The 20,758-nt window shown below is 40.2% G+C and overlaps 1 pseudogene; it reads left to right on the top strand.

Annotated features, from left to right (window-relative positions):
• The first annotated feature begins 1,962 nt into the window (after nt 1-1,962).
• LOC119903034 lies at nt 1,963-20,097 on the top strand (annotated as a pseudogene).
• Nucleotides 20,098-20,758: the final 661 nt, after the last annotated feature.

The following is a 20,758-nucleotide window of genomic DNA, read 5'->3' as shown; positions in this document are numbered from 1 at the left end:
TGGGTCTCTTTAATCTCTTGACCTCGAATTGGACGCTCTCACTTTGGACTCTTATTCTGGGTTGTTAAGGATTCAACCTGTCTCTGCAATTGATTTTGGTTTGGTTTGATAAAGAAAATGGAGTCAGCTGTGTAACCTATTACACAATTATTAATGACTGTTTAGCAAACCCGAGATATAAAGTGCAAAGTCAGTTTATTCAGTCAGTTTATTAATCTAAGTAACGGAAGTTAATTGTTGCCTAATTGATTTTGGAGGCGGGGGACTGGATTGTTTAACAGTGACGTTGCAGATTGGCTCCTGACGTAACCGTGTGTCCTACGAGTGTCCCGGGAGAAGATAGTCTATAATTAACTAAGGCAGACTTGAGCCAGGAGCGAGGAAGCCTAATGCCACTACTGGGATTTGTAGGACTCCATTACACAATCAGATAAAGGTCCCGCAGTCAGAGGACTTCTAATGGCAACATAAGCCTTCACAGTCCAACAAGAAACTAAATGCAGTTTAGATAACATTCATTCTCTGGGAGTTGGTAGGCTCCTCATAAGAAAACCAGTAGAAATAAAAAACCGTTTCATTATTTATTGACTTAATTAGATGAAAATACCAAAGTCTCCTGGGTTTTCATGAGTCCCCGGGGTTTAACAGGGTATGTATCACATCTCCAGTATTTCCATGCATTATGTTGGTGGAATATGGCTTTCCAAAGTAAATACTCACTGAACCAAAATCTTTAATTTATTCTTACCTGAATCTAATATGAATAAGACTTATCTAATGTGGGCTGTTGTATTTATTACTTTTTTTTAATTCTACAGTAGTGTCAGACTGTATTTTATGTTCCAGCAGAGGTTAAATCTTTGACACATTTATCCCCATCACTGCGGCAAGTCCATCCTGAGCACACAGGCTGTGCTCTCATGTCACTGATAATGATATATTAGTAGATTAGTAGATTTGACCTGTTCAGCTCTGCCTCTTTTGTCCCCTTCTTCCCCCTCTCTCTCTCTCTCTCTCTCTCTCAGCATTATCTACTGTAATATAGAAAACAAATTCATCGGAATGAAAGCCCTTTCAAGAACTTAGTGACATATGGACTTGTGACACACAACATTGAGTTACCTATTAGGCAAAGCTTAACTGCCAAGAACTCTTAGCTGTGTGTCAGTTAGTTCAGCTTTGTGTTTATGTGTTGCATATCCCTGTTTTTTTGTTGTTGTTTAATTTATTGTGATTGTGTAATGCATTATCTTACAAATGCTGAGGGCAGCACATCTTACGGTCACGAAAGAGGTTGCAGAGGCAATGTGATCTCATGGGATTGTGTATAAATAGCACACGGGACATTTCACGTGTCATGCCTATGCCTCTAACGACGTTACAGATGGCGCATTTCATGAGTTTTGGACGTGCAGGTGACCTTCAACGTCATGGTGGCGAGTTTGGTTAGGTTTAGATAAAGATCATTGTTATGGATTAAAACAAGCATGTTAGTTACGTGAGTTAAAATGAATGAAGGCTGACTTTTGGTTTCACATTGGACTCTTCCAGGTGAAAGTCCAGTGTTAGTTTCACCCATCCATCCATCCTGACCACCTTCCTATATGGGCGTTTTTGCTTTGAGACTACTTCACCTGAGATGACACTTGAAAAACTCTGCAAAAAGTGTTTCGACATACCAGGCAGCTAGAGGTCATTTAGGAGAATTACACAATTCAATTTACTTTCGTCAGTCTTGTATAATGTATGATGTCTTGTTTTTCCAGCCATGGATCTAACCAGGAGTTTCGTGCTCTGAACGCCAGCCAGGTGAGCTTGGTGGGCCTGGGCTAACCTTCCCCTCCTGACCACCATCATCATCTCATTGAGCCTCACAAGCTTCAGACACTCCAGACACACACCACTGCTTGAGGTGACCCACCCCACCCCCCCCGATAAGACAGCAGCACATTCAGAGCAAACATGACAGACAGAGGGAACTTCAGCACACCCAAACCCAACCCCCGGCCCGCCGCAGCTCCTGTGCTCCCCCCTGAGCCAATAGACATCATCCGCGTCAAGGCACGCTCCCGACGCGTCAGGCTCAATGTCGGAGGTCTCACACATGAAGTCCTGTGGAGAACGCTGGACCGGCTGCCCAGAACCCGCCTGGGACAGCTAAGGGACTGCAACACCCACGAGTCATTGCTGGAGATCTGCGATGACTACAGCCTCAACGATAACGAGTACTTCTTTGACCGGCACCCGGTGGCCTTCTCCTCCATCCTCAACTTCTACAGAACGGGGAAGCTGCACATGATGGAGGAGATGTGTGCCCTGTCCTTCGGCCAGGAGCTTGACTACTGGGGAATCGACGAGATCTACCTGGAGTCATGCTGCCAGGCGCGGTACCACCAGAAGAAGGAGCAGATGAATGAGGAGCTGAGGAGGGAGGCGGAGACGCTGAGGGAGAACGACGGGGAGGAGGAGGAGCACGGCTGCTGTCCCGACAAGAGACAGAAGCTCTGGGATCTGTTGGAGAAACCCAGCTCGTCTGTGGCTGCAAAGGTAACTACAGCTGCGCACACTCTTTAAGATCAGTTTCCTATCATGGTTAGTCCCACTCAGCATGTCAAAACAGTCACATAATGTGTCTCTTGAGAAATTTTGTCAGGTCTAAGCAAATAACCCTAATGATGTCAATTTGCTGTCATCAGGGTTATGTCATCTTTCACTAAGAGACTACAAATGTATAACATAAAACATAACAAACTTGAGGTGTGGGTATCAACGAGGTGAGCATTTACCAAGTAGGAAGGGTCTAATGAGAACATGCTCTTGAGTTGCATTATGGGAAATGAAGAATCCAATGCTTTTGAAGTTTTATCCATGCCAGATATCTTGGCCTTCGTTGTACAGATTTAAATAATTTTTCCTTTATTCCGATAATAGAAAGGAGACACAAAATAAGGACTGACATCAAGAACAAAATCCTCCTCCTAATCCCACAGGTCACCAAGACGGGACTTTTTGACCTGTCTCTCTTGAGTCCATACACTTTATTGTAATGCAGTACTAAATCACTGCAGTACCCTGTTAATCAGACTTACACACATGCTAACTTGAACTGAGGTCAGAGGAACAACAATTAGTTAGGTTCAGGTTTGAAGTTCAATTTCAAACGTTGTTGCCAACAGGGTGTTATGCTCTAAGTATTCTATGTGATGCTTCAGGCTCCAGTTTAATTAATTAAGTGTGTCAAGGTACAACGCTGGCTCCAAATTCTCAGAGTAATCATGCATCATCATGCATGCGACAATCATGCATGACTAGTAGGTTGTTCAGATATTGGATATAAACAATTTGTGACTGGGGTGTGATGTCCATTCAGAACGAATGTAAGTAAATAGTCCTGCAATGTACTCTGATTTGGCAGCGGAGGATAGTACATTTCCTAAAGTACAGTACTTATGCACAGATTTGAGGTATTTATAGATAAAATTTTCATCCAAAACATACGATTATCTTGTAAAATATGATGCATTATTATAGATTAAACAACAGTATGTAAATAAAAGTACTACCACCTCAACCATCTACTCCATTAAAATGCTGCTTGTACATTAATATATCAACAATAAGACTTTGATAATATGAACAATCTGAAATGGTCCGTTCTGCATAATGAGAACTTTTACTTTTGATACTTTTGTCCTAATTATATGAGCACTTGTCATTCCGAAAAAAAAGAAAAAAGCTATAATTAGCATGTCATATAATGAAGTGATTTAATTATTGCCCCTAAAAGTTCCAATACAATGAAGATTCAAGTGATTCCCACCATTTAGCTGGATTGTGTCTGTTGAACCAAGAGTGTAATACTCTGAAGTAGTAGATTCAGTCGCAGTCAGTCCTAGAAAGGAGTCTGAGGTGCCCGGTGAACTGAGGTCTGTTTCCTCCGGCTCTGCTCTGCCTGCCTCTATAATTAGCAGCCTCATGCAGATCCACGTAGCAAATCAGAGGCCATTAGACAGCTATCAGGACCATAATCCTGCCTCACCTGCAAAGTACGGGGGCACCGAGGAGGAGAAGGAGGAGGGATTACCTCTGCGTTCTGGCCTGTTAGCGCCATATTGGACTGTCTTCCAGTCCTCACTAATGGAAAGTTGGTGAGGGGTTTATGTAGAAACGCTCACTTTAAATTGCAAAATAAAATAAAAAACATTCCTGCAGATAGTTTAGGTTTTATTTGTCTAGATGTTGAGATCTCTATCTCACTGAACAACACTGAACAATGCCATTTACACCAGATGCAGTGTCCCTGTCACTCTGGATAATCCACAGAACACACTATGCTTCCCTATGTTTTATTGGAAGTACTTTCTGTTGACGGTGAGGTCAGTGGTCTGTTTTCTGGTAATAAGGATGAAGCACCAATTTAATGGTGTGATAATGGTCTTATAGTATTTTCCTCAAATCCAGGTATAAAACAGACCCAGCATACTTCTTCTCACTTGTACTTACATAAGTGAATGTAACAAATAGACTTCTTTACTGTTTCTGCTTTTGAGGTCAGCTAGAACAGTGATTCTCAACCTTACTGACTTATGACCGCTAAAACGAAGCAACGTCTTATGCTGTGACCTTGATCACAGGTTAAGGTCTTAACATAGACATGAATAGTATGCAGTTCAACTGGTTGACAAGAAAAAAGAAAATGATACAGAAAAGTCATCAAAGTTAACAAATTGTCTTCTTTTAACTATCATGTATGTCTCTTTGGAGAATGTGACCCCCTGGTTGGATCCAACTCAGTTAGTAGACACTGACAACTGTCAGGACTAACCTTGCCTTTATCAAAGAGCTTTAATGAGAGAAAGTCTGGTGCACCAATAGTATTCTCTTGCACATTTGATCTTACTTGGTCATGGTTTATGTCCAAGTGGTGCATGAATGCATGAGAGGAGAGGAGGACTGTACCTAATCAATTTAACCTGAGCAAAACCAGCCCTGTCTTCCCAGAGAATTTAATTCATACTGGATGTGCAGTGTCAGTCCAGGATGTAGTGTGTTCCCTATGTATAGCAGGAGAAACAATAGCATATGCAGGTCAGTGTGGTTTATGTGCCTCTGAATATGTTTAAGACTTTGTGTCCATTTATAGACCCACAATTTGTACCTTGTTACGTTTAGTGAAAGGAAAAAAACAGATATGAGAGCAAGGGGACACATGAACAAAAGCAAGTGCTTAAAGGAAGACAAGCAGTAGGCGGCTGATATTGTTCATTGATTCCCTGTTTCCAGCTGGCTGACTGGAGAGAAGTCCAGGCCAACTGCACTGTCAGCAGTATGAGGAGAGACTTTTCAGAGCTGTGGGTTTAATCAGAGCTCAGATGTCGGCTGTAATGGCTGATTCAACACAAGTATACCCAACATGAAATCTGTTTTAAATCTGTGTGACACAGATGAGATTTTACTGGCTTCCATAACAGATCTGATTTCTTTTGACATCATTTGAGACCAAAGGACGGAATTGACCATTTAGAGAAAATGGTTTCACAATTAGATTTAGTGGACAAAGCTCTGCTGTTTGAGGAGCCGCTCAAAGAATCCAAGCAGCAACAAGGATTCTGCGGGAGAGCTGATCCCACTTTAGCAAACATAATCATTAAATCAATAACACCAACATTTTGCACATTAGCACGAGGTTGGCACAAGCATATCAGCAGAGTAATACACTGAAATCATTGACACCATCAGGTTACGTGGCCACACTGTACGCCTGCGTGAATATGATTGGATGGTACTGACCACAGAGCTGTGAGGGAGTCATTGTGAGGCATGAATATTGTGTTGTAACCATTTTGTAAAGCACACCAGTAGATTTTAAACTGAGTTCCATTCTTTAAATGCATACATTGGTTGCAGTTCATTTGAGTGCACTTTGAAAATGAACTTGCAGAGAAACCTGTGCATTATAATGCTCTTGCCAGAGTCATCAGTGGTGATATACAACACTATAAAAATGCTGTGTTGTCAGGACATCAAATGGTAAATGGACTTGTATAGCGCCTTTCTTTTTTCTGCACTGAACAGCCGTGACCATGTTAACAGCTCCCACAGTCTGATAGAAAACCACAGTGTCTGGTAATACGGCCAACAATAGAGTCCAGTATATGACATGTATGATGTAATATGGTGTTTACAGATAGTTTTATCACCCTATAAATACATCAGGAACCATGTGACCATGATGGAACCGTAGTGTCAGCAGGAGGGAAGCTTAGGCCACTCTGTAGCAGTGATGCAGCTCAACTCATGACCAATAGGAGGGCCTCTTCTTGGTGACACGTACAGCTCAGTGCTATTGCTGATTAGAACAGAGCATTACCTGGCCATTTGGAAAACACGCAGCGTACCACGCACAAACACACAGCAGCAGTCCAGATGGACAACTATCCATAACAGTTCTGAGTTTTATTGGATAATATGAGTATAAAATGTTCTAATAATAGAGATTAGTTTCATACACTTTACATAATCTGTGTAATCTTCTTATTTTTGGCTCTGATTATATTTTTTTTGACATTTTCCCTTTGCACTATTGTTTGTATTAAGGCACAAACACTCTATCTATCTATCTATCTATACAGACACACATACATTACATTGCTATATATGTCAGAGGTCGCACGCCTCTGGAGCAACTAGGGGTTAAGTGTCTTGCTCAGGGACACATTGGTAGATGGGTCACAGTGGGGAATTGAACCCAGGTCTCTCACACCAAAGGCATACGTACAGTACGTTATCTATCATGCACACAGTTTCTTATAATATGAAATCCAAAAATTCAAACTCTGGGTGAATTATGACAGCATGTCTGCATGCATGGTCACCTGTTCATAGTGGACACCTACACACACACACACACACACACACACACACACAGAGGATGACTTAGGAGTATGGCTTAATCTCCTTTGGGGCTTTTACCAAGACTGCTTCTGCTGCAAATAGACTAACTGTTGGCAGGTTGGATAGTCTGTCCTGTCCACTGTGTCCACTGTCTGACCTGCAGGATGGTGGGGGGGGGGGGGATTTAGAACGCAATGAAATGTTTAATCCAATGACGATATCACTTTTTTAACCAACATCATTGTGTCTGGTCTCCACATGGCTTATGTTTGATACCCTTAGTCTTAGGTATTGATTCATTTTGTTTACATACTAATTTAGAATAACTATGAGGATGCTGTTAATGAATGATTGAACTATCAGGAGGAGAGACTGATTTGGGGGGGAAAAATGTCTTTCTTTCAGTCTGCTTCTTTCCATGGTTGATAAAGATTAGGTTTACCCGTTAAACACGTGAGTGTAGAAACAGTGTCTGAGGTTTATATTTCTATCTGAATTATTTCAGAACACATTTCTATTCATATGATGTTTCACTAAAATGAAGGAATTTACTTTAGTTTCCAACAGTTTAATGCAGTTGAACTGTGTCGGAGGCTTGTCAGCACACTGACATTAGGTTTGTCATGGGAGGCAACTTTCGCCCTTTAAATAAAACTTAATCTGCAGCCACATTATTTTTAGATTACTTTTCAAACTTGTTCTTTTTCTGCCATCATTTTCTTTCATTATGCTAGTATACCCATCAGCTTCATTCCTGAGGTCTAGGAAGTCCATGGCATAGCTTTACAACAGAGTGCATCAGGGCAACCACATATGTCAGGCTGTGAAATAGTTAAATCATGTAATTGAAACCACTTATATGTATGTTGTGGTTTAAATTAGTGTGAATTTTAAAGTTCTTACTGAGACTGCTAAAAAAAATGTCCAGCAGATTTCAGACTTCCCTTTGCTTCACACATACGTAGTTTATGTAAGAAGGTTAAATTAGGGGATTAGTGTGACTGTCTGACTTACTTGCCTTAAGAAACTGTAGCAATGTTGCAGTGAAATGAGGCTGTAAATCAGGCATCAGATGAAGTAAAAGAAAAAGCATTTTGACAATACTTTTTTTTAAATTCTCTAGTTTTTCAAAAAATGTTGGCCTAAATGTCCCAGTTGTGCAGTTGCATGGTTTACCTGATGTATAGCACTTTGCGACCATTATTGCATTGCACTGCAGTATGTATACGAGAAATAATCTGCAACTAACAGTGTGGTTAAAAAAATAAACCCAAATTATTCTTCATATTTTTCATAACCAACATAGGCACAAGTCAGTGCTTTCCCATAGTATTCTATTTGCTCTTTACATTGAATATCTGTGCTGTTTTACTACTTAACAATCGTTTCAACATGTGCATGAGTTATAAAATTAATTTTGAAATCCTTGGTTAAGTGTCTCCTGCAGTATTGAGCAGGAAGCAGGTTTTCAGAGACAGCAGTAAGTAGCTAAGTGGCTTCTCAGAGGACTATAGTTCACTGGCCCTGTGCCTTCAGAGAGGAGCGGCAGACTGATGCTTATTCACTAATGTTCTGTAGTTTTCCAATACTGAAAGCTTTAATTCAAATGAGAATTATTTATCACTGCAGCAGGAGAGAGGCTAATCCAAAGTGGATTGCTGTCTACAAAAAAATTCATCCGAACATCTCCATGTCACACTGCTCAGCGTGTATGAGTGTTCCACATCTTACCAGCTGCCAGACCGTCTTCATTTGTCTTCAGTATGGGGGACACGTCAGTGATATTTCATGCAGCTCATTAATGTCAGTATTATTACTGGATGACTGTGCAGATACATAATGATGGATTACAGGTATGTTTTTTATGCACTTGAGTGCACTTTCAAATGTAGCCACCAACATGTTCAATGTAACTGACCTTTCGCCAGCCTCCAAGTTAGGAGGTCACATGGAGGTTAATATTCTGCAGTGGAACAGAATCGCATTAAAAGAGATCTCCCTGCCCTGATGCCAAATTTAATACTGCACAAGTAATACCGCTTTATGTCAAACATAAAGCCCCATCTACAAAAACATAACTCTAATCTTGTAAATGTGGTTTTCTGATTCTGTAGCTGGAAGTTACAGACAACAATTTATCACAGCTCACTAATGTGTGCAGATGACAGTACTTGTTCTGGTGACCCTCTGCAATAATCATATTGTATGTGCACTTATTCAAGAATTATGTTGTGTAATATAAAGCCATTGGATGTGTTTGACTCAGGCTGAGGGTCCTGCCAAAGCTGAAGTTAAAGATTTGACTCTGATCACTGAGCATCTGATGCAGGTTCTGCTTGGATTAAACTGAGCAGTCTCTCTGCAACCTTTTATGTGTTTTTTTGCTGATATTTAGAGAGCAGGGCGGCCTATTTATAATGCTGATATCAAAACAAATAAAAGTCATGTATAATTCTAGTATTCCGTGTAGAGTACAATCTAATATACACGTTATCTTGGCCAGTAATGTGTTGTTTTAGATGGAATTTTTATTAATGAATGAAATTGAAACATACATTGGGTTATGTGGTAGATTTCAGAACATGACTTGTGTTTAAGGGAGAGTTGGGAACAGTTTGTCAGAAGTGACGTCGTTCAACTGCATTATTCTCTACAGTATAACAATGTATAGTTAATGGTAACCAGTGACAGTTTTAGATTACATCTGCTGTCATTTGGGATGATATATTGGGCTTGTGTCAACTAAGGCCGATTATAGCCCGATAAATCCACAGACCGATATATCACTACCATTTGTTGGTTTAAACTACTTTGGTGTGATTGGGTGAAGTGTGAATTAAAGTTACAGTATTTTTTCCAGGTTTGTCTGAAGTGAACCACTGTAAAAAAATATTAATGTTTCATAATGTCACTAATCAGCATTTGTGTTGCAGTTAAACGGCTGTATTTTACACCTCTGCGCTCTGTTATGGTTATGTGGCATTAACATTTTTAGTAATTTTCAAAAGGATTTTAAGTGAATATCATATATATATCATATTAAATGTAGCTGTTTTGTTTTCCTTGTGTGAGTGTGTGTGTGAGCATATTTTGTATATGTATTTTTGGCATATTCAAAACCTTGCTTCTGGCTCTTTTGGTTTGTCTTTACAATCAAACATGATTACAAAGATCTAAAGAAAACTGGCTGTGTACACCACAACAAAGATTCATCCAATGACGATAACCCAACAGATTCACAGTAGAGCAGCTTCCACTGTGGTTCAATGTACATGTGGTGATCAACCTGCCTGGATAGCTAATAACATGCCATGCTTGGCTAATTACAGCCCAGTGTGTCACACAGACCAGCCAGAGGCTTCTCGTTGGAATAATTACTATAATTCTGACTCTTTCTTTCTGTCTTTATTCTCTCTGCTCCTCTCCCTTCCTTCTTCTTTCTTTGTCTTGTTAAACACTGACTCACGTCTTAATATGTTTCATGTAGTCTCCGTTTCTCTCAGTAGTGATGACACCAGTAATATCAAATGGACTGAGGACAGCTCACATTTCCTGTCTGTCAATTACATCTTAAGTTTGGTACAGTGTGAACCTCAAGACATGTCATCACAGCTACAGATCAAGGCCAATAATGAAAATATCAAGCATGCACTATCAACCAATATCAAGCAAAGAATGAAGACATCCCAGATGAATCAGATTTCAGAATAACAGTTACAGAGCAGAGAACACAATGTGAAAACTGCAAGTGTACTTGCTTCCGCCCAGCCCGTCCTCACATGAAAAATGGCCATGTAGATCGGTTATTGTGTGCCCATATGTACGTTTTTTGTTAGGCTGCAACCTCTAATGGCAGAAGAAGTCACATGACAAAGTATAAGGAGAAATAAAGTCTGTGTAAGGAGGGTGGTGGGGCGGATGGATGTGTCAAGTAAACCCAAGAGAAATACAAAGATGACATGTTTTAAATAGATCAATTTTAAGAGCGATTAATCGCATAGTTATGTGCAAAATTGGATAGTGAATTCTAAAGTAGTGTATTATGCACTTTTAATTTAAATCTACTGCTACATACACAAAAGTGCAATCACATGTGGTTTACAAACACTTTAAACAAATAATGTGTTTTTACCAGCAGTATTCCCTTTACACAGTAGCAATAAAATATTTCTTGTAAATCTCAACCTAAACATTAATGTCATCCAATGAAATATAAAACCGAAGCTTTTTGCCACTGCCAGGGCATAACCTTTCATCTAGCTTGGTAAAACAAGTTAACATCAGAGTTCAGAGCCAAGATCACAGCACAACAGGCACCTTCTGATCAACAGGTTAACATGTATAAATCTGTTTTCTTGTTTTTTTTCTGAACAGGTATCGGCAGAAACATTTTTCTTTTATCAGGGAACAGCATAAACAGTCTATGTTCAATAGCAAGTGTCCATGCCCACACGCTGCCGAAGTTGACTTGTCTTGAACTTTTTGTAAGCGCAGATCATTGGAAGAGAGACTGATCCTCGCTGTTTGTGAGTTTCCAGAATCTATTACTGTTTACTAAATAGTTCCCCGCAAAACTAGATGAAGGCCTATCAGGGAAAGTTATGTAATGTTAGTCTATAATTTTAAGTTAAATGGGCTACAGCTGTGTAGCACACAGAAGCCGTTGCCATGTTTACTATCCATAAAGCGCCTGCTGTTTACTCACCGAACGCTGTCTTACGTCTCCCACCCGCTGCATCCAAGTAGTCTGCCGAAGCCTCCCTCCACTGCTTGTTTAGCTGCCTTCCTTAAAAGCACCATAAAACTCTTACAACTTCGTTTCAACACATTCGTTTCTAACGGCTATCAAATCCATTTCAACAATTCACTACCACATTGGAGAACATAAGCCCGCCGTACGAGTGTACCGCGCCCTCATTGTTGTACAGCGGGTTCTCCTGTACAGCGGGTTCTCCTGTATATTTATCAATTCTGAACGTGTCATGTTTTCAAATAGCACCAAGCGTTGCACTCCCTTGGGTCCGCAGCAGCATACCCACCAAGTTTGGGGTCTAATGTAGGAACTGCTCTTGACACAATCAAAACACAAACAGACAGACAGACACAAATTCCCACTTTTATTAGAGAGATGAGGACTTGTTGTTCAGCCAGTCAGAACTGGGGATATATAATCACAAGGGAATAACATAAGTACATCCTATTTTTGCCACCTTCAGATACATTTTCAAGATTTCAAAATTGTCACTTTGTTGTTTAAATCCTTCCAACATCTTCAAATCTTTAACAACATACAGCTCAGCTTCAGTTCATCTCACATGCACTAAAGCAACCAAAACACTTGATAAACGATGATCAGGCGGCATTACACTCAGTGTTACTATTTTCTTTGTAAAAGTATATTTAATTCATATATGTAACATAAAACAATTACAAATAATAAAAAATTAAAAATAAGGGCATTTCTTTATTACTAGATTGTGCTGCCTCACAGTTTATGTCACAGAGATGAATCAGAAATGCAGTATGCGTCACTAAAATGTCAATACTGAGACATGTGTGTTGTAAAAATTGTAAAAAACTGTAAACCCAGATCCTTGAAGCCAGTCTCCCTCATAGCACCTTCAAACCCCCAGATCTCCTCCAGATATCTCCATGGGCCACACCTGGGTTACAGCTGATTTTTACAACACCACCCCCACACAATCCCATCACTCTGCACCAGTGAGTAGTAGGTTAATCTCATTTCAAATGATCTGTCACTCTTGACTGGTTATGTATAATTTATATATCCTTTAATTAAGCAGGTAGAAAGTCTCATTGATATTTTAAAAAAATTCAACAGTGACCTGGCCAAGAGAGCAACATAAACATTGTTCCAACAATAACCACAAACAATAAAAACAGACAAATACAGCTGTCCAGATAATATGCAATACATAACTATAGTTCAAATTCAACTGGTCTAATTTCTTAAAACAATTTCCAGTGAAAATTTAGGAGCAGTCACAATGACCAAGAACTACTGTTTCCTCAATCAGTTAAAAGTGACTTAAATTGTCCCACAGTGATCAGCTCTGACAAGTTCAGGTCCTTCTTTACATAATTTGAGGAAGAAGGAGCTTCATATTTAAAAGCTTTTTTACTTAATTCTATTCTAAGTCGACTAACATCTGTAAAACAACCATGACCACATGTTGCTTTGGAAAAAAACAACATCTGTTGTGGCTTCATGGGAGCATCCACAGGGAAAATGCACCCACCCACACCCTCCGTTAGTTTACTTGCTTAGTTTTGCTTAATTCCTGGATGATTTTGGCATCACGATCTGCTCCCATAGACACTCAGCTGTTGAGGACGATAGGCTAATATTACTGTCTGATATAACTTCAGACTACATCAAATTCACTTAAAAGGTCCTTCCTAAGGCATGTTTTAACACCTGACTCTGGGAAGATCAAAAATCCCCAAAACTACTGTGTCTCTGAACTATTTCTTTTTATCCAAATCACACACTTTTAGGGTGACCTCTGCAGAAACAACAGCAGTCCAAAATATCCTGTCCCTGTTGCTCCAGAAATACCTCCACATATTGATCAGGGATTGTGTTTCTCTGCCCAGTCACTTCATCCATTCTTTCATTCCATCTTGTGTTTTTCTCTCTATGTCAATTTCTCAGATTTCCTACTTCACTGTCTGTCTGACATCTCTGTTTGTCTCTCTGTGTCTGTTAGCCCTTTGATGTCTCAATCTGTAGCACTTTGGCATGTAATTAAATATAAAGTATGTTACAAATAAAATGTATTATTATTATTATTAGCATGTGCAGGAGTGTTTGCATGCTGGTTTACGTGGTGTATTTGTATGTTTGTGTGCAGTAGTAACAGTAGTACCAGTAAAAGTAGTGACATAATAGTAGGAAAAGCAGCAGTAAAAGCAGTAAACAGGGCCAGATCAACACACTAAGAGGTCCTGGGGATGTGTTCCCTAGACATCCAGTGACATCAATATCTCCCGTGTCAAGTGTAATTAGTGCCCTGTCTTTTCAAATGGTGAAGAAGTTTTTCATAATTAGCACATTTTATTCTCCTAAACACCTCATAGAATTCATCTTCTGGGGACCGTGAACATATCTAGCTCATTTCATGGGTATCGAGTCGTTCATTCAGCCTGTCAAGGACCAACGTTTAGGGAAGAAAGGGTGCAGGGACACGAAAGAAGTCCACAGTAGATTTTGTTCCTTCATTAACTTTTCTTCTCTATTTGAGGAACTGTTTCACTGTAACTAAATATTTTTCAGCTGTGTCGAGTTAATTTTTTTGTCATCGCACTCACTGTGATACAAACTTAAAGTGTTATCGATCAGCTGAATCTTAAATGTGGAGCCTCCAATAATTCTCCCTCCACTGTACATCTTCTAAAGCAGCTTGTGTGTTCCTGGGACTGCTTTAAATCTGCCCTGGGTGCCAAGGTCACAGCATTTGGCAGCCATTAAGCCATTAAGACGCTGCAGGGTGGACACACTTTGATACACCTGCCCTCTACTTCCCTTTGTCCTGTCTCCCTTTGGCTTTCTATCTATCTTCTCTTTCGTCTTTCTCTCTCATCTTTTTCTGTGTTTCTTTTTCTCGCTTGCCTTTGCAGTTTTGTTTAAAAGCTCTTGCTTTTGTCTGAAACAAAGGACAAAGTCACTCGGTCTGAATGAGGATTATTAAGCAGCAGAAAGACTGTACTCTGCGTAAAGCCTTGATGCTCAGTGTCCTTTGACATGACTCTGGTAGGCCAGATGGTCTATCATCCGGAAACTGCCTAGACAATCCTTCCATCACACGATTTCACAGGAACTCTCTTTTGAGTCACAGCGGCAGTTGTCATAGCAGAATAAAAACATGCATATATAAATATTAATGGTGCTAATAAATGTTTTCTCTTTTTAACTAATCATTTGCATATCAGTCAAAAACAGCATTCACTATAACTGCTGCTCCATCCAGCCTAACATCATTTAAATAAATAACTTGACTTCTCCTTTAGTTTTTGATTGGCACCTTATCTTCAAGTCTTTTTATTAAACAAATGTATTTATTAAAGAAATTTAGTTATTGTAATTGTTACAAATAAACCATTATTACCAAACATTAAACCCACAGTTACATTACTCTATGTTCTTACTGTTAAATAATTAATATTTGAGTTGGCTCTGGATTTCATTTGATTTCATTTTTAGCTGATATGAAGATTAAAGAGAGCCGTCTTCACATTAAAGTGATCACAACATGAAAAACTAAATGTTAAAGTAGGAGTAGTGAGGAACAGATAAATCTGTTGTGAAATCAAATATGATAGGAAGACAGATGAGTAATTGGAATAACAGGACAATATTTAAATAAATGAACTTTGCAATTCCATTTTAAATTTCAATTATTATTCTATTGATGTATTATATCATGATAATTATTGAATAATTATTGTGTCCAGCTCAGAATACAAATGTATGGTGGTGTGTGCTCTCACATATTGCATATAATTATTATTACTCAGCTACAAGTGTCTTTGGAGATTGAGATTTAAATTAAATATATGACAGCCCATAATGTGTTGCTAGTGCTTTTTACATCTTTAGGTAATCTCCAAACATATCATCTTGTCAGGAAACAAAGCCCTGTTTTAGGTTGATGCTGATGCACCGTTCACATTATGTAAGATAAGGGAAGAGCTTACTCCTCTAACTGATCTGAAAACAGCACTAATGTTACACTAGACACAGCACAGCCCCACTCTATCTATGTACAGGATTACAACACATGTATCATGAAAGGGACTATTCTCAACATGGATTCTTCTACTATTGAAAACAATATTATGTTATTTGTAATGACATTTGTAAGCACTCAATCGGACACTAAACCAGGTTTTCATAGTGACTATATATATATATATATATAGGTATAGAGCTTTTCCTGGGGGTTGTCCAACAAATGCTTGATTCTTCCTGTAGGGGTAGGAAAGAATGAGTAAACACTTCTAACCTCTCTATATCCTTTCTATAGATAGCAACACAATCCTATTACAATTATCCTGAAATGTCCTCGCAAGGACTGCAGAGAGAAGACTCAGACCGCACATGCTTCAGCTACCTCATTCAGAACATTAGTGTTGCCCAGTTTGAGTATTAATTAATGAGTTATGTTGAATCCCCGCAACATCCATTTTCTAGGTGAGCCATGCTGTGAGATGTAGGACGACTGTAGCTTAAATCAGGCAAGAGCTGGAATGAATAGGAGCAGTGGGCAAGAACAGTCTGAATGGTCCATAAATCACTTTAATCAACTAACTCTGCTCATATTTTACTCCACATTTTGTAAAATAATTACTTTTGAATATCTGCTGGCCCCGGTGACAATTCATTTTACTGCATTGTGGGGAAAATTTACCAACCAGTAAAAGAGGCTGTAAAAGCAGTTGACCAACAAGAAGCAGCAATTAAAGTGAATACTGACCTAAAAGTTCTCTGAAGTAAGTAATTATGGTATTAAACATTAAACAATTACAATTTTAAGGTACTTTTACTTAATTTCAGTATTTCCATTTTATGCTACTTTTGCACTTCACAGGGAATTACTATACATTTTTATTATGACAAGCTTAAAATATACAGTACGAAACCCCTTACAAAAAAGCAGTGTCCATGTCTATGAGTTTCCCACCAAAGTGTGACTTCTCCTCCAAACCTCCCACATGGTTTCATCTAAATAACACTTCAAGGCCCAACCTATTTCAACAATTTAATTATTATTTATTATTTTATAAAATTTTAAAATATTTATAAATTAAATTCCAGTTTGCTGTCAAACAGCTGGTTCGAACTAAGATCCCGTCTCTGATCAGGCAGATAGCCAATCATAGTTTAGGATAATAGGGTGGCACCTGGGTTGGCCAATCAAATGGGGTGGCACTGACCACCCCAGGCCAATCCCTGGACATGCCCCTTCCAAGTCCATAACCCTGAGGAGTACCAAATATGAAAAGAGAACTGTGGCTTTCATAAAGGATCTTGTCTTACCACTATGAGTCCTCCTAAATGGCACTAAGTACTTAAGTTCTTCTGTTAAGAGCTATTCACAAAGCTCCTAAGAGCTACTTTTAGTACAAAGATAACTCCTAAGAGAAGAGACAGGGTTGACCCTGGTACTATTGAAAAGTGAGTTCATGAGTGAACTTTCTCATTATGTCTAAAGTGATTTGTGTTGTAAAATGAAATATTCATCAATGCACAGAAGTGTGAGGAACAGATAGATACTGTAGATAGATAGATAGATAGATAGATAGATAAGGGATAGACAAATATTGCTAGCAGTATTGCTAGAATGGATAGTTTTCCAACAAAGCGGGATACATTTTATGTGATTTAGCAGGCAAAAATGTTTTAGGTTGGCTTGACATAATTTTGACTACTTTTAGTACCATTTGGGCAATATTCCCCCAAGACTGTAGATACGCACAGCAGGTTTAAGCTAAATGCTAATATCAGCAAGCTAACATGCTCACAACGAAAGTGTTAACATGCTGATGTTTGGCAAGTAATTTTCACTATGTACACCTAGCATGTTAGCATTTCAATTTTGACCTAATGATGGTACTAGAATGAGAAGTCATGGGATCACCAAAGTTTGTGCATTTCATCTGTGGGGAACAGGAACATCTGTACAAAAGAGGTGAACAGACGGGATGATATTTCCACCCCTAGAGTCATGCAGCTAAAGTGGGTAAAAACAATAAACAGTTTAACTTATTGCACGCCATACTGCCACACCGAATTCAACCAAGCATCACAAGCGCTACATCTTTTTATTTGTCTATGTACAGATATAGAGATGTGTATGCTCAACGAATACTTGTCTTTGTTTTGCAGTTCCTGGCTATGATCTCCATCTTGTTCATCATCATTTCCACCATCTCGCTGTCTCTCAACACCCTACCGGAGCTCCAGGTGGTAGATGAATTTGGCCAGTTCAGTGACAACCCCAGCCTAGCCCACGTGGAAGCTGTCTGCATTGCCTGGTTCACCATGGAGTACCTGCTGCGCCTGCTCTCAGCACCCAACAAGTGGGATTTTATCAAAGCACCACTGAACATCATTGATTTGCTGGCTATCTTGCCTTACTATGTGACCCTCTGCCTAACTGAGTCTAACAAGAGCGTGATGCAGTTCCAGAATGTGCGCCGTGTGGTCCAGATCTTCCGAATAATGAGGATCCTGAGGATCCTGAAGCTAGCCAGGCACTCAACGGGACTCCAGTCTTTGGGCTTCACTTTGCGAAGGAGCTACAATGAGTTGGGTCTGCTGATCCTCTTCTTAGCCATGGGCATTATGATCTTCTCTAGCTTGGTGTTCTTTGCTGAGAAGGATGAGGATGCCACCAAATTCACCAGTATCCCTGCCTCCTTCTGGTGGGCTACCATTACTATGACCACTGTTGGTTATGGAGACATTTACCCACAAACCCTGCTGGGCAAGATTGTAGGAGGGCTCTGCTGCATAGCAGGTGTGTTGGTCATTGCCCTTCCCATCCCAATCATTGTAAACAACTTCTCTGAGTTCTATCGAGAGCAGAAGAGACAGGAGAAGGCCATCAAGAGGAGGGAAGCTCTTGAAAGAGCTAAACGGAGTGGAAGCATTATTTCTATTAACCTAAAAGATGCTTTTGCACGTAGTATGGAACTCACAGATGTGTTGGTGGAAAAGAGAGATGACAGTAAGTGTCCTGTGGACAATCACCTGTCACCTAGCCGCTGGAGCTATCAAAAACACTACTCTAATGAAGAGGCGTGTAGCCCAGGCAGGTCCCAACCTTCACATTACCAGGAAGTGGCTCAGCTGGGCTCCCCTGAACGAGTCAAGCCTAACAAAACTACCCCTCAACACCTCAGTGCAAAGCGGCTAGAAGAGGCTTACAACAAGAAGGCAACCATCCCGGAGCAGCAGGAAAAAATGATTGAGGAGCAGATGGAGATGAAAACATTAGCCTCAACCCAAGCCCAGACAACTTCCCCTGAAGTCAGCATTGCCAGGAAATTCTCTAATTTGGCTGATGATTTTCAGTGGAAAGAGGAGAAAGAAGCTCTTTGCTCCCCAGTGCTGAAGGAAGTCAAACTGCTAAACACCAGCGTATCCCACCTCCCTTAGATCTAAGTCAGATCAGCACCATGGAGGTGAACAGGGCCTCTGACAGCATTCAGCCAATGACCGTCATCAAAGAGGGTTTGTATGAGTTTGTGTCTAGCCCTAGAGGAAGTGAAACTGGAGATGTGGGTTTGGTGCCACAGAGCGTGGAAAGCTTTGGGATGCCCTATGACCGCATTCGCAGCTCCTTGCGAGATTATAGCAGCCCTCAAAAGACAAGAGCCCTCAAGGTTGACTTCATTGGGTCCCAAGATGATGTGCTTATGGCGGTGATGACACCTGCAGGGACCCCAGTCTCTGCTGGCTCAGCCAAGCTTGCTCAACTACTTTCCGACGACATAGTTTCCAGGTTTTCTCTGTCCCCTAGTTCCGCAACACAGGAAGCTAAGTCTCCGCTGGCGATCCTGCAGTCTCCATCTCTGGTCCAACAATCTGTCAGTCCAAGCAACTCCCAGGGGGGAGGTGAGGGCTCAGCAGCCAGGAGCTTAGAGGGTGAAGGGCAGCTCACGGGCTTAAGCCACCAGGGGAGGAATCACATGGAAAGATCTGCTCTTGGCTCAGGAAGCAGTGCGAGCCCACTGTTGTCTAAAGCCAGCCCGCTCAACTGCACCCAGGAGCTAGTAACTACAGAAGGAGGGGAGGAAGGAGAAGGAAGGGAGGGAGCAGAACTGAGTGGAGAGAAACGAGAGAACCACGTTGTTCTGGACGGAAGCCTGACACCGCCCTGTGAAACAAGCATGTGAGTCCAAAAGTACAGAAAGGGATGCCAAATGAGTGGTTTGGAGAAAAGGTCAAAGGGATGGATGACAGCAACGACCCAGAATAAACCACCTGGTGTGGACAAAGACACATACATTAAAGTGTCAAAAACTATCGTAACAGTTGTTTTAGTTTTTCTGGGGAGATACACTGATCATATCCCAGAAGACTGTTGGGCTCTAATCTCTTTTTTGACAAGCACTGCTGTCCAGGAACATCTCAGCAGTTTGTCACATAGTTTTATTTCTGGACATTGAGGGAAGTCAGGAACACTTGCCCACTGTCAGGGTACTATTTGAAAGGCACTGTTTCTTATCAGTGTCACTGGCTTATTCTTTGAAGACCAGACTGTGACAATGATCTAATCCAATCTTTTAGCGCTCAGATGTGAGCATAAATGAAGCCTTGTGTGAATGAGAATATATATGACTATCCTGAAGAGTTTTTGTGTACAGCTCAACAGGTATAATTCCTATTTCTTGCTATGCATCCCTATTTCTTATGGAGGTGAGGAAAGACAGAAGGTGGAAGGAAGTAATATTTTTTACAATTGTCTAAGCAACTTTTGAAAATTTGTCTTTTACAAGACTACGATCAACAATGAATCTTTAGTCTGTATAATGGGTCATGCTTATGTCTATTACATTCTCAAGTATTACATTCTTGTAATTGGACCCAGATCAAACACAAGCACATGATACTGGACAAAAAGTCCCACTTGTATCACTTCATTGGACACTTAATAGAATCGTATATTCCAAGAGGACATATGCATCTGCTTTATCCTGAACACTGATATTTGTCTCAGTGCTTCAACAATGTATGTTCTCTTATATGTATGTTTCTGTTTTTTTTGTTTTAAATTGTGTCTCTCCTTTTTTTCTATAATACCTGAAATGGAAGCAGGGTCTTGAAGGTGAAAAA

Source organism: Micropterus salmoides, unplaced genomic scaffold, assembly GCF_014851395.1.
Source record: "Micropterus salmoides isolate LMB-PRFRI ecotype aquatic unplaced genomic scaffold, ASM1485139v1 Ms_hic_scaffold_14, whole genome shotgun sequence".
NCBI lineage: Eukaryota > Metazoa > Chordata > Actinopteri > Centrarchiformes > Centrarchidae > Micropterus > Micropterus salmoides.
This window is presented reverse-complemented; position numbering and strand designations above follow the sequence as displayed.